Source organism: Eschrichtius robustus, chromosome 5 (assembly GCF_028021215.1).
Source record: "Eschrichtius robustus isolate mEscRob2 chromosome 5, mEscRob2.pri, whole genome shotgun sequence".
In the NCBI taxonomy this organism is placed as follows: Eukaryota; Metazoa; Chordata; class Mammalia; order Artiodactyla; family Eschrichtiidae; genus Eschrichtius; species Eschrichtius robustus.
This window is the reverse complement of record NC_090828.1, coordinates 44,343,344-44,360,723: the sequence shown is the minus strand read 5'-3', so window position 1 is coordinate 44,360,723 and position 17,380 is coordinate 44,343,344. Positions and strand designations below refer to the sequence as shown.

Below are 17,380 nucleotides of genomic sequence, written 5' to 3'. Positions count from 1 at the left end.
ACAGATGGAATGCAGCCCTGCAGACACACTGATTTTAGCCTGGTAAAACCCATTTCGGACTTCCGACTTACAGACATGTAAGATAGTAAATTTGTTATGTTTTAATTCACTACATTTGTGGTAATTTATTATAGCAGCATAGAAAACTAATATGCTGGGTGTGGGTGTAAGGGTGGAGGGAGCGGTGAGTATAGGACCTTGTACAACTGGGTGGATGACGTTTGGGAACCCAGAAGTAAAAGCCAGGGGGGAGGGGCTGAAGATGGGTGCCTGTGAAACAACCTACTGGAATTAGCCATACAGATCTGGCACTCAGGAGAGAAGCTGTCCCAGAGAGAGGGGTTTGGGGACATCCTCAAATATTCCATGATTAAAGCCAAGGGAGGGGGTAAGAGCAATCACAGAAGAAAGAGAAGAAAGAAAGGCCTAGAACAAAACCAAAATGGAGTATACAAAGGGGAGTGGCTTGAGAGGAAGAGCAAAACCCAAGGCTGTGGGTCACAGAAGTCTGAGGAAGGGAGAGTTTCAAGGTGGGGGACACTCAATAGTGTCCAATGTTGCTGAGAGAGAAAAGTAGATGATACCATTTGCCTTAAAATAAAATCCCCAACCTGCCATATGTGAATATACATGTTTGTAAGAGTTTGCATGAGCTAGGAAGAGGAATTGGTTAAGAGCCAGGGCCCTGAAGCTAGACTACCTAGGTTCAAACGCAGATTCTATCACTTACAAGTGGTGTGAGCTTGGTAGTTACTTCACGTTTATATGCACCAATTTCCTCATTTGTAAAATGGGGTGATAACAGTACCTACATGTACGTGACTGTTGTGAGGCTTAAATTAATAAATACCTAAAAAGGGCTTTGAACAGTACCTGGCACAGGTAAGTCCTATATAAGTGTTAGCTGTTTGTTCTCATTATTACCTACTGTAATATGTTTGCTTTGTTATTTAAGAATAATCAGTTCTGCCAAAGGAAATAAGAGAAACAAACACTATAAGGAGAAGAAATGAAATTAAATGAAAGCAAGTAGTTTGTGAGACAAAGTAAACAGTGCATATATGAGCTGAACGTAGAGAGGAAGGGTTGGAAGGTCCAAATAGGCACCAAATATTCTTGATACAGTAAATATTCATGAGGCATATTAGCACTCAATATTTAGGCAGGATTCAAATGACCACCCACTGGTGACAGCTACACAGCCTCCATTTGTTCTCTGCCTGAGAAATGCAGATAAAATCCACAGCTGCGCATCGGGCTAATTGGTGACCTGGAACTAGCCAGCCATCCTCGCCCCTGTGTCTCTCAACAGAGAAAGTGTGTGCTGGCTCTGGCCCCAGGTACCCTCTGACTGCCAGTATCAACCTCAACTCTGGTCCTTGTAATCACACCATCAGCACCAGAAGGCTGACTCAGGAGAGAGAGGCACAGATTCTACACATGTTTCATAAAATATACCACCTGCTTGTACCCTAGCCTGAGTGTGTTAATCTACTCTATCTCCTGACTTCTTACTCTGCATTTTAAATTGATTCAATTAGCCACGTGATTTCAACACCCTAATTTTGTCTTTGAGCCCTTCTGTACAATGACCTCTGGGATAGCTTGCCTCGTGGTATACTTGGAAGCTAACTTCCCATACCACACCAACAGTTACCTCACAGGGGGTAGGGAGATATGGGAGGAGTGGCAGTCACTTTTTCTTTATGCATATTTGCATCTTCTCCTTAGTTATACTGAAAAGGGAAGGGGCTACCAGGAAAAAAAATCCTGCCCTAATAAGGCCAATTAAAACAACATTTTCTGCTGTGATGACCCTTGAGGCTACCCTGTCCTATTTGAAACCAGCTTTAACCTCTAGGATGATTTGGCTTCGCTTTTCAACATGGAGCCACTTCTGAGCAGCTGTAGGTTAAGAACAAACGCCCCGCCCCCTCCTGCCCTCCTTCTGTATACAGGAGAGAACCTGAATCTTGTTAGACCTGGAGTCCGCTCACTTTTCTTTTTCCTTCTTTTTCAAAAGGTTGCTTCTTTAATATCTGGACAGATAAGAAGGATGATAATTCTGTTATGACAGCTACCAACTGGGTACTTTATGAGCCGTTCAGTTCCAAATACTGCAGGGGAAGATGTCTCCAGGCCACACCAGACCAAAATCTGTCAATCTCAGAGTCCAACAACCACCTTAATCTCTTTCATATGAAACTTGAGCACTCACTGCTTTTCATCGTTTCGCTTTTATCAGTATTGCAAGTGGATTTATCATGAGGCTAATGGAGCATAAGCTTCAGGGACCCTTTGTAGGTTCCAGGAGAGGCCACAGTGACTTTGTAATTTTGTTTTATTCTTCCTAAAGAGGGACCTCAAATCCTAAAGCTTCGGGGCCTATAAAATTCTCATCGGTATGATTTCGTGGTTAAGAGCTTAAACGCTGGAGATAAAAGACTTCTCACCCTTTTACTATTTAGTCATTTTAGGTTAGTCACATTAAATTTCAGCCTTGATTTCCTCAGTTGTAAAATGGGAATAATAGTACTTATACTTTTAGGATTACGGTAAAGCTTCAATAGTACTTAAACAGTGTTTCATGTATGAGAAATGTTCATCGATGCTAGCTGCCATTATTATTGTTGTTATTCCCAGAACAAGACGATAAGCCTCCTGAGAACAGGATCTGGCACCCCAAAGGCCCATCACAGGCACCCAAAAATACTTGCTGAAGGAATGATACCTTTTACAGCCAACTCCACTCTCCCCACCCCCTCTGCGTGTCTAACCAGAAATACAACTATAATTGCGTTACTGATGCGACACACACGGTTACCTCTTCAGCAAGGTGCCAGATACTCCGTAGCACTTTCTCAGTTTGAAAGCGTGCTTTAGTCTCAGCCCTTCCCCGGTGAGTCCTGAAACCCCGGTGGTTTGCCTCCTGTCTCTTGCCAAGCTCCTCTCTCCCGGGTCAACTGAGGACAGTCGGCCACGGCCACGGCTGGCCGAGACACGCTGAGGCAACGCATTAATAGTGTTACCATTCTGCTTGGCACTGACTCAGCGCTTTATAAACGATGGCTATTACTGTTGCTGCTGTTGTTGTTATTATTATTATTATTACAATTCCCAACCAGCCGGCCATCTACTCTCCGCCCCCTCCCCCCGGAGCTAGGCCTGCATCTTTTGCCTGGGGTCGGGGTGGGGCGGCTCTTAGCCGGGACCCGGGGTGGGGGGACCTGGGGATAGACCCTCGCGTCTGCTCTCCCCCTTCGCGGCGCGCTTCCCCGGCAGAGCCGGGGCGGCGGGTCCCCCGGGGCCGCCAGGGCTGGCAGGAGGCCGGGAGGAGCAGTCGTCGACGCATCCGCCGCCGCCGCCGCAGGAGGCGGAGCGCCGCACCTGGCGGCGGGTCCTCGGCGCTCAGCCCTGAAACGGGTCCAGCCGGTAGCGAGCGGCGGAGGCCGGGCCAGAGGAGGAGGAGGAGAGAAGGTCGCGCCGGCCGGTGTGCTCGGCTCGCCGCTCCCGGTCCCCCCACCGGCCCGCATCCCTCCGCCGCGCCCCGCCCCGCCGCAGCCCCCGAGGAACCAGTGACCCGCCCGAGATGGTCAGCGCCGTCGCGACAGCCGCCGCCCCGGCGCCCGGAGCCGCCGCCCCGCGCCCGGGGGAGATGGCTCCCCGCGCCCCGCGCAGCTGAGCTCCCGCCGCCGCCGCCCGCCCGCCGCAGGTGAGTTGGGGCCCGGCGCGCTGGGGAAGGGGGCGCGCTAGGCGGGGCGGCGGGGTAGCCCCACCCTGGGCTCCCCTGCAGGGGCCGGGCCCGGCCGGAGGGCGAGGAGACCCCTGCGCCGCGCACACCTGCTGTCGCGGAGGGGCTTCCGAGGAGGGCCCCGGCGTCAGGGCGTGGGGCGGGGGGTGTCTCCGCTCCCAGCCCCGCTCTCCCGCTACTGCTTCCCTCCCCTTGGATCCGAGTCGGTTGTCATCTTTTGGGGCGCTGAGGGCAGCTACAGCCTGCACCCCCGGTGCGCCCGGCGCGGGCAGCACTTCCGCAAACGTAACTGCAGTGGGGAAAACAAAGGCGCTGCCCAAGGAAGCCGTCGCCGGCAGCAGCCAGGGTGCCGGGTGAGGGTTGCGCCCCAGTGTCCAGGCCCTTCTCGGCCCGGCCGCACTCGCGCCCTTGTCATAACCGTCCTCGGGAGAAAGAGGGAGGCGAGAACACCAGACAGTCCGAGTGCAGGGACGTAGCCACTTGGGTGGCAAGAGGAGGAAATTGACAGCGTCTGCTTACCCAGGTGAATAAATACGCAAAAAAATACCTCTTTCCCTTGTCTGCTATCATCCTGGGAGAAATTCCCCGCCTCCGTGTTGCTTTACTTAAGCCTGGCCTAACATGTCCCTAGAGCCATTTTGAGATAACAGTCGGGGTTTCTGGTCCTTTTGGGTCCTTTGTATCCCCTACACAGCTCCCTGTAAATTTAAGTAGGATGGTGAAAAATTCCAAATGCGACTTTCCCCTTCATTTATCCCATCTGCACGTGGACAGGCAGGTGGATTCATTACCCTTAAGGCCAGCACACGGTGCATTTCGCCTCTCCCACACGCATTCGCAACCACAAACATTTCCTTTCATCCGAAAATCTTTAATAAGTAAACACTTTACAGAGCTACTGGAACAGATGAAATCTTGCCTATTAGTAGTAGAAAAGAACCTTGAAGAGTTGAGGTTTTAATCCCAACTGGTGTCTAAATATTTGTATGCTGTTGGGCATATCACATCTTCCTGAGCCTCAGTTTTCTCACCTGTAAAAGGAGATGGTTGGATAGTACAGTGGTCAAGCTTCCCCCTAATTGTTGTTCTAGAAGCTTAGGATCTTCTGGAAATCTAACCTCTTCAAAATAGATGAATGTAAAGGGTGGGTGGACGTACAGTTGACCAACGACATGTGATAAAAGCAGATGTGTTTTTGGTAGCCCTCTGGTGCCTGCAGGGCATCTCTTCCCCAAGACATGGCCACTAGTCTGCTAAGGGTGTATGCATCACTGATGGCATTGTTAAGTGAAAGGAGAGGATAGGAAGTCGCCTCATTGGGAAGGTCGGCTTTTGACACTTTAAGCTGATGGTCGTCAGCAGACACGGAGGATATTTTCAGTTATTTTGTGGTAGTCAGATGGCTTGTGTTTACCACAAGTTGTAAGTAAAACTTAAGATTGCTTTTAGGAGGAAGCTGGGACATTGCTGCTGAGCCCAGGGCAAGACCCCCTGGGGGAGTAGGAGGAGAAAGGATCATATTTCAATAATGCATTAAAGCTACTAAGCATGTTTACAGGAATTTATTTCTAAGGCACTTTCTGTATCTGTACGAATAAGGTAAATGTAAAAACATGAAGGCAAACCAAAACACAAAGATAAACGAAACAGCAAGGTTTGCAGGTATTTGGTGATATGAGGTATTGGATCACCAAGTCTAGCATATATAATTTCTGGATTATTAACAGTAATAAGGCATTTTTTGAGCACTTAGTATGTTCAAGACACCATCTTAAACACTTAATTTCTATATCTCTGTAAGATAAGTCTTGTCGCATTTTATGGATGATGAAAAGGAAGCTCAAATGGTTAAGGAACTTACACAAACGACGTAATCAGTAAGAGGTGGAGTTAGGTTTGACCCCGTGTCTCTGGCTCCAAAGCCCAGGAAATTTCCACACGGTGTCCCTCCCTATTCAGGACCCATTAAGTCTTACCACCTACGCAGGTGCCTTCCTTTGCTTCTTGCCTTTGAATATTAATTTCATTTCAACATACACACATTACATATGTTAACATTTATCTGTGTAAGATAATCTGTATAGTGCATATATATTTATGCATGTATGTTTACCCATTTGTTCTCACCATTTTTAGGTTGAAGGCAAGTGTAAAAATGAATATAACCAGATATATTTAGTATTAGGCTGACAGGTTTTTTGTTTGACTTCTTTTGATATTCAGTAAATCTTGATTTAGCAGTCTCATTGTAGGGAAAGGGAGAAATGCAATAGATGTAAATGTATTTGTTAGCTGCTTTGGAACATTGTCTTGGGAAAACATCATGATATGGTAAGTGAAAAAAGGAAGAGATTTATATACAAACCATCATACAAGCACACATATACCTTGTTGTCTCCAAACTGTTGACAGTGGCTTCCTGAAGGAAGTGGGTTCAGATGGTAAAGAGAAGAGGGTACTTTTACTTTTTACCTTATAAAGTTATGTTTGGGCTTAAAAAGCTTTTTTTTTTTTTTTTGCAACAAGCATTTTTTCTTTTATTATAGAAACTAAGAAGAGAAACAAAAGGAATAGAATTGATTCACTTAATAAAAATCAAAAATAAAAAAATTGAATGTGCCTAAACTCTGTAATGTTAGAGAACTGAAATATGAGACTCAGGAGATCAAAGAGGAAGGTGGTATTCTGGGAATTGCACGTGTAGGAGCAAAGGGTGACGAGTCTTGGATGACTAAGTTTTACCTTTTCTAACAGTATCTATTGTTCTCCAGCACCCCCAATTTTCCTCCCCAATAAGAATGCTTTGGTGCACCCACCCCAATTTACCTGCTGGATAGGGTGATAAGAATTTCTTCCTGCTCTTGCTAGTGGTGGCTGTCTTTTTTTTAAAGCATAATTGTTCTTTATGTAGAAGGTAGGAGTAGGAGAAATAAATTTACCTGCTGTGTCATTTCCTGAAATTACGGCATTCTGGATGACTTCAGGTGTAATTATTTTTAGTAACATAATTTCAGGAGCAGGAAGTTGTCAAGTTAATCTAGTCTGATGCATATATAAACATACATATATATGTATAGATACATATACATATGCATATATGTACATAATCTTGTCTGATGTGTATATATACATACCGATGTATATATACAAATCCCACAATTCTGTTTTATGTAATACTAATAAAAATCATTGCTTAGAATCCTTAAAAATTAATACATTTCCCTGCTAAGACTTAGAAATCCAGAATCAAATACATTCAGACTTTTCAGAATCAAGAAAACACATTCTTCCTTGTGTTTTGTACCCAAAGGAAAAGTGAATAAGGTTGGTTCATTATAAACGTAATAGGCAATCCCGAGAAAAACATAATTGTAAAATTATTTTGCAGAAGAGATATTCTGACAATTTTAGGTGTCATCCAACGTTTCATTTAAGGTTCTAATTATGTTTTGGGCTGAGGGAAATCTCAGTCTTTTGATTTAGGAAACTTTGTTGCTCAGTAGGTTCTCTTTAAACCCAGAAATCAAGTGCAAAATCCTACCCTAGTACAAAGCCAGTTTTGGTAAAACCTTTTCCTCAAAGCAAAATGAATGTGTTATTTCCCAGGGCACAGCATTTTGGATTCCTGGGGAATGCAGACGTACACATCTGCTGTGAATTCTCTGTGGGGCAAAGAAAACACCCTTAATGTCTCCATCAAGAACATTCCATTTGGATATGATTCCTTCATGTTTAATTACCCAACATTAGCTGTCTTTGGCCATTTATTATACTTTACTGGCATTTTGGAGGGTGAGAATGCCTGTGTCAGCCTGATTTGTTGTCCTAAATCCTGAATGACATGTTATCCAGTACTTAGCACTATTGTTGGGTTTCAGTAGCTTTGCTTTGTAGCTGGTTTTCCTTCTCTGTATTTATAAGATGCTTATTTACTACTTTGTAAAATGGCATTGTTTAAATTAAGTTACTTGGCTGGGTAGCTTTTGGAAACTATCAGAGTCATTTGCTAAGATATTGATTTATTGGCACTGAGCCCAATAGAAAACTAAACCAAACCAAAACATAAAAAATGTGGAACACCTAAACTTTGAACCTATATATTAATATGTGTCTGCTATAGCTATTGCAACTCTGGTTGCTAGTTTGTGGCTCTAAATAGCATGCAAACACACACACACACACACCCCTACCTCAGCACCAACAAAGAATACCCCAAATGTTGTGTATTAAAAGTAGCTTTCATCTGCCTTTGTCTACTGTAATGTGAATATGGCTGAGCCATAGATGTGCTGATGATTGTGTTGAAGAGAGTTAAGGTTTGGAAATGTGAATGACTGGCCTGTACTGCCTTGTGACCTGGTGGTCCTGCTGTATTTAGGAAGGGGAGAGAATGGGGCAAAGATGGGAAGAAATCTAGGCTCTTACAAAAACCGTATTCCAGAGATATAAGAGAGGATTGAGTAAAGGATGGCCGAGACATCTTTTTTGACATTTGTTCTGGCCTGTGTTTGAGTAGGGGAGACAAATTCAGGGAATGATGTGCAAGTAGAAATCAGGGAAGTCCAGCTTTGAATGACTCTGAGGAAATGTTTTGATGTGAGACCAAGAGTGGATCTTGGGGGAGAGGGAGATGGGATGTTATGAGTCAGCAGTGGCCGAGGGAGCTCTGGTGTGGCTTTGTTGGGGATAAAAGGGGAACTGGAAAGAGGAACTGGTGTTGTCTCAACAAACCTGATTTGTGGGTTAATTGTGCCCAGCGAAAGTGAGTGAGAAGCCTAGGCTAGTAGTTAACTCCCTGCATGGTTCTGTAGAGAGACCTGGGTGCCCCCACCCCACTTTCCCCATGTGGCCACTTTGGGGGTGAAGAGCGGAAATGGAGCGGCAGAGTCCAGGACTTCCAGGGGAACTCTGAGCCCCAGAACAGAGGAGTGAGTCCCTATGAGCCATGTGGCGAATTCTTCTCCTATAACTGCTCTGGGCTTTTTTAGGCCCAAGGTTAAGGTAGAACACACTTGGCCCAAGGTAAATAAGGCCTCGCTCAACAGAGCCAAGCCCCAAAGCCCCACACTAAACACTTAAAGCAGAACCATACAGAGCGATGTGGACACTATCTATGACTTTTAAAGAAGTGCACTGATCTGATCCACCATAGCCAAGCTTCTGTAGCTATTGTGGGGTGCCTTCTTCTATTTCAAAATGCTTTCTGTGGAATCGTGTTTAACTGATGAACAGATGGAGCCCAAATTCACCTTTATGAGGGAGTTTGAATAAAAGAGTATCAAAGGGGTAAAAATGACACACTTTTAAATTTTATTTCCTATTAATGAGGTTCTCCTTTTTGAAGGTGTAATATCTTTGAGTATCTCAAAGCTCTTGTATAACTGGCCCTTTCAGTTGTTCTACTGGTGAGCAAGATCAGCACAAGGATAGGCAGACTTCAACTGAGCACCTCCAAGTGACCTTCCAGGAACTACAGGGTCAAGGTGTCCCAGTTATCACTCAGATACCTTGTATTTCAAATAATGCCTTTTAAATATGTATTTTATTTATTTATGTTATTATTTTTCCAAAAACGTATTTATTTATTTTTTGGCTATGTTAGGTCTTCGTTGCTGCGCGCGGGCTTTCTCTAGTTGCGGCGAGCAGGGGCTACTCTTCATTGTGGTGCGCGGGCTTCTCACTGCGGTGGCTTTTCTTTTTTAAAAAAAATTAATTAATTTATTTATTTATTTATTTATTTTTGGCTGTGTTGGGTCTTCGTTTCTGTGCGAGGGCTTTCTCTAGTTGCGGCAAGCGGGGCCACTCTTCATCGCGGTGCGCGGGCCTCTCACTATCGCGGCCTCTCTTGTTGCGGAGCACAGACTCCAGACGCGCAGGCTCAGCAATTGTGGCTCACGGGCCTAGTCGCTCCGCGGCATGTGGGATCTTCCCAGACCAGGGCTCGAACCCGTGTCCCCTGCATTGGCAGGCAGATTCTCAACCACTGCGCCCTGGGGTGGCTTTTCTTCGTTGTGGCATGTCGGCTCTAGGTGCACGGGCTCAGTAGTTGTGGCTCGCGGCCTCTAGAGCGCAGGTGCAGTAGTTGTGGCGCACAGGCTTAGTTGCTCCAAGGCATGTGGGATCTTCTTGGACCAGGGCTCGAACCTGTGTTCCCTGCATTGGCAGGCAGATTCTTAACTACTGTGCCATCAAGGAAGTCCCAAATATATATTTTAAAAGTGATATATGCTCATTGGAGAAAAATCCAGTAAAGTCTAAGAAAAAATTAAAGTAACTCCTAATTTTACTTCTGAGAGATAACCCCTAGTAATATTTGGTATTGTTTTCATATCTTTTTCTAAAGTATAGTTTTTATGAAGTACATAGAGTTACAAATATAAACTCTTACAATATATACAGGTTTGTGTCTTGCTTTTTTTCACTTAATGCAGTGCACAGATCATGAGCTTTTCCCCATATTCTATTAATTCTATTTAAGTTCTATTAATTAACTGCAGTTTTTCCATCCTGTGGATGTAAGTTTCTATTTTTCTCTCATGTGGACATACCATAATTTATTTAACTGTTTCTATTACTGATTGCTCACTTTGTTTCAGTTTTGATCATTATGATAAACATCCATACACTTAAATCCTTGCCTTCTAGAAAGACTATACTTCTACTCTCAGTTAATGAGAGTGACTGTCGATCTTCATCTTTACCAGCATTGAATAATCTCATTTTCAAAAATATTAGTATGGCATGTTTATTGAAGTATCTCATTTCTTTAATGGGCTAGGTAATAAATCTTTTTCTGAAAGAAACTGATAGCACTTGGTACTTCTCAATTTATCAGAGTCCTAACAGCATAAGAAGCAAGATAATTTTAGATTACGTATGCTGGAATGTGCTTAGGATATAAATGATTATTTTAGACTATAGTGTGCTTAGGGGATATAAAGAAGAGTCATTGACGGTAGCTACATGTCTATAGAAGAATGTATCTTAAACTTTGAGGTCTGTATTTTCATCTAGATTGTAAACTCGTAAAAGATATGTCTGAGAAAGAAACACCTATAAATTTCTGTTTAGAATGCCTTGTCTTATAGATAGACTGTATACTCTTTAAGCCTCTTAAGTTTCTCAGTGTCTAATAGTGCCAGAATAGCCACATAATAATACCAGTCTTTTATTGAATAAGCATTTATCAAGCACCCATTATAAATATAGCATTATTTTACATACATATACGTGTTATAGTACCAATACCTGGAGTTGTATTTTTATTTCTCATTATAATTCTTATTTTTCCACAGTCTACTTTTCCTGTGTTCCTAGTATTTTTAGATTTTGGACCCGTAGTCCTATACTAATTGTATTTGCCCAAGTCCTTTTCTGAAAAGATTTGAAAAAAAAATTAAATGTGTGTCTGTGTGTATAGAACAAGCATTCACATAACTAGGTTTAAAAATAAACCAAAAAACATTTTAATAGAATTTTAATTTCTTTTTTACTCATATATATTCTGTATTAATTGCTTCTCAAGTATAGCAAGCAAAAATTTATAGAGGAAAATCTAAAACTTTAAGTAAACAATGTAGCTTTCAATGTCAGTCTTTAAAAAAGTCTTTGTTTTATACTTTGAAAAGATAAGAAAAGAAAAAAAAAAGATAAGCTAAGATTTTTCTGTGTTAGCTTCTTGGCAAAGAAACAAAAATTGTGTTTATAATCATTAAAATAGTAAATAATTTGATAATAGAGACAGTTTTCAAATGACAAGAGTTGACTTGCTGTGGCTTCTGTTTTCACTGTGGCCTGTGCCCATGCTGACCAGGTTCCAGCCTTCCCTCTTTCTCTCCTCTTCTAACCCGATACCTGTTCTATTACCTAGAAGGTGTTTGAAGACACCGTTGCAATGCTGGCATAGTTCTCAGGCTCCCACATGAAAATAATTGCACTTGTAGGGTTCCCAATCTGAGAAACTGCATAATGTTGGAAAGCTAATAGGAATTGCATAAACATTTATTAGAGAAATACATGTATGATGGTAGCATCAATATACATTTGAAAATGAGTGGAACATGTATGTATGACACATTTATTCAGTGCTTTCAAAGACCACTGGCAGTAACTCCATGGCTCCCACAGGCTAGAACTGTTGCCCTGGAGGAAGCCAGTGGCCGGTGAGTCCATGCCCACTTCTGTGGCTCATGGCTGGAGGGGAGTGGGTAGGGAAGCTCTGGGTGGGCTTGTCTTTCGAGACCTGTTGCTGGCATTCCAGATTGAAAAGTAGAAGAATTTCCCCCAATTTTGAAGTTATGCGCTTTGTAACACTGAGGTTAGCACTCTTGGTTCAGTAATCTGAGTACCACCACTATTTGTAAGATTATTTCAATGGGAAAATGGTTTCTAAGCTTCAGCAATTGAAGTACAATGAATATTGGAAACCCGGCTGTTCAGGAGTTTGGTTATTTTGAACAAACAATTTCATTGCCGTGTCTAACTATTGATTTTGGTTTAGAGAGAGATGACTATGCACTGGTTCTATTTTTACAAAGTTTCTGTGGCCCCCTTAAATCCTTACATTGTTTTCCTTCTTGACAAATAAATGCAGAGTGTCAGCAGCAGCATATTCAATTAATTTTACTTCCTATTTTCAACACCTATTGGATTTTTTTTTTTTGGTTGGAGAAACAAGATATAAATATATTTTAAAAAACCTTTTTCTTCCATGCTGTACTATGAACTGTTACTTGTTCCTCACACTGGGCTTGTTTTATTTATTTATTTTTTAACATCTTTATTGGAGTATAATTGCTTTACAATGGTGTGTTAGTTTCTGCTTCATAACAAAATGAGTCAGCTATACATATACATATGTCCCCATATCTCCTCCTTCTTGCATCTCCTTCCCACCCTCCCTATCCCACCTCTCTAGGTGGTCACAAAGCACCGAGCTGATCTCCCTGTGCTTGCGGCTGCTTCCCACTAGCTATCTATTTGACATTTGGTAGTATTAGGAAGTTTATTTGAGAAGGAAACGAGGTTCGGGGGCCTGCTTCAAATTTATACTGTAAGCTCTTGGCACAATATTTAATCAAAAGCCTAAAACGAATAAATAGAAATCTGCTTCCATGATGGTTGATAAGGTCTAAGGACCTACATTACAAATTTTTTATTGACATTCAAATGTGTCTTCCACAAAGTGAAAGTGAAAACCCCCTTGGCTTTTATTACTAAAACCACCTTTAGGGTTAAAGTCTATGCCACGCCCCTGCGCCCCCCACCCTACCCCCCGTGAAAATAATTTGTTCTTTTTACTATCTTAGTAGGTGAAGGGAAATATGTTAGAGTAGGCTTCATCTCCTTTCTTTCATATTTATTATGTTACAGATATAATTAAAGTGTTCCTAAGGTGGCTATAGTTTTTAAATTTTTTAGTATTTATTTACTTGGTGGTGCCAGGTCTTAGTTGCGGCACAGGCACGTGGGATCTTCGTTGCAGCCTACGGCATCTTTTTAGTTGCGGCACGTGGGCTCTGGGTTGGGACATGCGGGATCTAGTTCCCTGACCAGGGATGGAACCCGGGCCCTCTGCATTGCGAGCGCAGAGTCTTAACCACTGGACCACCAGGGAAGTCCCAGGGGGCTATATTTTATTTTTTTATTTTTTTCTTAAAGTTACCATTTATTAAGAGCATACCATGTACCAGCCCTATTAACCTGTCACATCCATTTTTTTCTTCTATTCCTTGCAGCAATCCTAAGAGTTTAGTGCGAATGAGATTTACAGATTTATAAATGTAAAACCTAAGAGGTGAAGGGGTTAGAAACCTGGCCAAAGCCATGTGGCTAGTAATTGCTTCAAAACTCATCTTTCAGCCTCTAGTGCTCACCCTCTCAGTTATGACATGACACCCTTTCTAAGCACAGTCAATCCTCTTAATCGCCCAGTGAAATAGGTTGGGCTTGTGCCCCTGTTCCCACTTTACAGGTGAGGACACTGACCTGAGTGGTAACATAACTTGCCCAAAGACACCTGGTTATTATTTTATTTTTCACACACACACACTGTATTTTATTTTTACAAGAGATAAATAGACTGACACCAAGCATTGTAAATGGATGACCACAACAAAAGCAACAATGATTGCAATTACCAAGCACGAAACACACTCATACTGTGTCATAATATTGACATTCAGTCCAGTAATCCTCCACTGTAACACCTCCTTTACTTTGCAGTGAAAATTGATTTGTATATTTTTTGCCTCTGAGTCCTTGTGGGATTTTTTTTTTTATTCAAACAGAAAGTTACAAAAATTATAATCATCCTCATCAGTTCACTCAGTCCCAGGGGGCTATATTTTAAATGAATAGTTATTTCTTGCTGTGGATACTTAATTATCATTCTAGTCCATAATCCAACAATGTGTTCTCTAATAAGCCTGTGCACCCATCCCGCCTCCCAACTAGGCTGTGGTCATGGAAATGGATATGGATGTAAATTCATGAGCCATGATGGATAAAATGCTAGCTGGGTTCCGGGGTTCAAGGGTGGTGCCAGGGATTACGAGATCACTTGGGAAGAATGCTTTTGGAGTGATTGTAAAATAAGGCCCAGCATTGTAATGAAATATCATGCCCTGGAATGAGATCACAGCCACCACCGCCACCAAATGTTGCTATGTTGCTTTTGAGTTAGAAAAATGCTTTTTCATACATTATTTCATTTAAGCCCTAGAACCCCTCTGAGAGTTAATTGACTCTGGTTTGTGTTTTTAGTCTCCATTTTACAATGAGGAAAGGGAGGCTCAAAGAGGCAGTGCTTTGTCAAAGCCAGGAGAGCAACTGAGACTTCTCTCTGCACTTCCTAAAATTAATGTCTGTCACCTTAAGCTTTAGTAAAATCTTATGTGTATTTTGCCATCAGGTATTTGTCAGAAATAGCCAATATTTATTGAGTGCTTGCAAGAATAAAGGGCAATATGCTAAGTACTGGATTCCTCCCTCAAATAGTTTATAATCTAGTTGGGCAAACAGGAAATATCTATAAAAAGAGCAATAAAATTACCCCTAAGTCATGCAACAGCTCAGGTGTGGGAGTAATCTTCAGAAGTAGAGGAAGGAGTCAGGAAAATACTGCAAGTTTATTGTATTTCCAGATGTTATAAAAAATTGCCTTAGATTCAGTTCATAAAGTACTGTCTAAAATGATTCCATCACAGGATATCAGTATTTGCAATTAGTGTTACACTAAAATAGAAGGTCAGATGTTAGGGAATCCTTAGTAGAGGTTGCAGTGGCAGAACCCTGCCAATCTCTTTTCCACACTGAAGCTATAATGATCTTTGTAAAATACAAATGTGGCCCTTCTACTTTCCCGTTCAGTTCTCTTTGGAGGCTCCCCATTATACTCAAAATACATAATATACACAAGTTCTTACGTATCAGGCGCTGTGCAAAGAGCTCAACACGCATTATCCTTTTTTATCCTCACGGCTACCCTAACGGAAAAATATTATTATGTTCCTTATTTTGTAGATGAGGAAGAGTAAGACTTAGAGAAGTTAAAAGCTTTCCTAAGGCCACAGAACTCGACAGTGGCCGAGCTAGGATCCCAATCTCGGCCAGTCTCTCACTCCCGACTCAGGAACCCCTTGGCATCCTGCAGAAGGCCTTTCTTGATCAGCACCTCCCATGGTTCTCCTTTGTGGGTTACGCTTACTCATCCGCTAAGGCTCCCCTTAAGGCCCCACCCCAGAGACTCCTGTGTCACCCGTGCTTGCACCTATTTTAACATTTGGCACAGCAGGTTATGATTGTGGAGAGACCCCTGCCTCTCTTTCTCTCCACTGGATTTGATAGCAGGGACTGCATCTTTACACCATTTGAATTATTGGTCACCAAGCATGCATCCCATTTAATGGTTGGTGTTAAATTCATGCTTGTGGGATTAAAAAAAAAAAGCATGTCTTTATCTTCACTGTAACTCTCTAATGTAGTATTTTGTATTCTACCCAGTCATCCCTCAGCTTGATACTTGAGGGCATCTGTAATGTATTGCTGTTTGCTAGCCTCGTTTGCCCTTCAGCCCCAGTATTAACCTTGTAAGGATCTCTTGCTGTCTTTTCTTTCCCCCATCCTGGAGTAGTTTTTCCATCCTTTGTCTAAGGCAAATCGTACACATCTTTCAAGGTTCAAGTTAAGTCCCTCATTCTCTCGACAACTCCCATCTGGAGTTTGGACTCTCCACTCTGAACTCCAGAAGCACCCCTGTAATCAGTAACATTTTTGGTTAATTATGCAGTGTTCTGTGACTTCTCTTGTATTATTCCTCTGACTTGTCATTTAAATCTTCCTTGTGTTTTGGGCTCACCTTGTCAACTATAACGTCTTCGAGGCCCAAGACCTCTTTGTCTAGTAGCGGCACAGTGGGTTGACAGGCAGTACCTGCTAAGAGCACAGACTGTCTGGATTTGAATCCCAGCTCTGCTGCATATTCCCTATGTGACGTTGGGGTAATTATTTACCTTCTTTGTGCCTCAGTTTCCTCATCTGTAAAGTGAGGAAAGTAATCATGTTTACCCCAGAGAACTGTTGTGAGGAATAATGAGTTAGTACATTTTAAGCCCATAGCAGGTATTGTTTAAGTGTTGTGGTGGTGTAGTTAGTAATAATAGTGAGAATAATATAGCCCACTGAAAACCCTTATTAAAATACAAAAATGTTGTCCAAGGGGGACAACCACAGGCTGTGAATTAACCACTGTATGAATCAGTTTGTCACCTAGCAGACAGGTTTTGCTGTGAGCCTGGGAAAGGTCCATCAAGAATGACAAGGACAGCAGGTTCTGGGTTCCGGGAGGAGTTTCAGTCCAAGTGGAATGCTGTCGCTAGCAGCTGTGCGGAGCCTGTGGGTGTAGCACTGAGTGCCTGCAGGGCTCAAACTGGACTCCAGAGAATCGGGGCTGACAAAACTAGAACTAGTTTGATTCTTTCACAATTTGATGTAGCCATAAAGGAGCCACGTCAAAATGCTCCAAAAGGAAGAGGAAGGTTCCAAAATAGTCATTCACCTTTGCACACCTTAATGCCCTTGTAGCATGTGTAACTGTTGTAAAACCAACCTTATATTTCTTTTTCATGACGTTGGCTAAATGTGTAGCAGATGCTAAAGCAATCCTTATTGAAAAAAGATCTGTTGGAATTGACATTGAGTGCTGTGCTTCTGAGGAAAGCTCTATTCTGGAAAATGCTGGGGGTTGAACTGAATGTTCACAGTATAGTATGTAAATACCAGGATGCGAAGGCTTATTTAGAGGAGCTTCTGTATGTCTGTGTTAGGAATACATTGCAGCAGTGATTAGAGTTCTGCTCTGGGATTCACATTGCTCAGAGGCATAGAGAGTGGTCAGTAAGATTTGACAGGGTAGAGCTAGCTCTGAGGGTTCAGGAAGTGGATTTCCCCATTTTGCAGCTTCAGTCCTGGTCTCTGGTGGGCAACATCGTGTTGATAGCAGTGGTGCCAGGAGGAATGTCCCTTCTGTGTAATCCATGGATTGTTTCCTCTCCATCACTGGTAGTTATGTCACTGCTACATTAGAGCACACATTATCATAGCATTGGCAGATCTGACCTTTGGCAATTA

At 42.6% G+C, this 17,380-nt stretch overlaps 1 protein-coding gene and 1 non-coding gene across 3 annotated transcripts in view; one reads left to right on the top strand and one right to left on the bottom strand.

Moving 5' to 3' along the window:
• Positions 1–3,624: 3,624 nt before the first annotated feature.
• Positions 3,625–17,380, top strand: part of MFSD6 (major facilitator superfamily domain containing 6) — a 73,399-nt gene continuing 59,643 nt past the window's right edge. Inside the window, exon 1 of one of the 2 annotated variants that reach the window (XM_068544773.1) lies at positions 3,625–3,712. The gene's annotated coding sequence lies outside the window, so the exon portion shown is untranslated. Of the gene's footprint in view, positions 3,713–4,100; positions 4,275–17,380 lie in introns of those variants that run through there. The other variant, XM_068544775.1, reaches the window with a different exon arrangement.
• On the bottom strand, positions 13,295–13,367 carry TRNAA-CGC (transfer RNA alanine (anticodon CGC)). The gene has a single exon. It is a non-coding gene; the product is annotated as a tRNA-Ala (tRNA).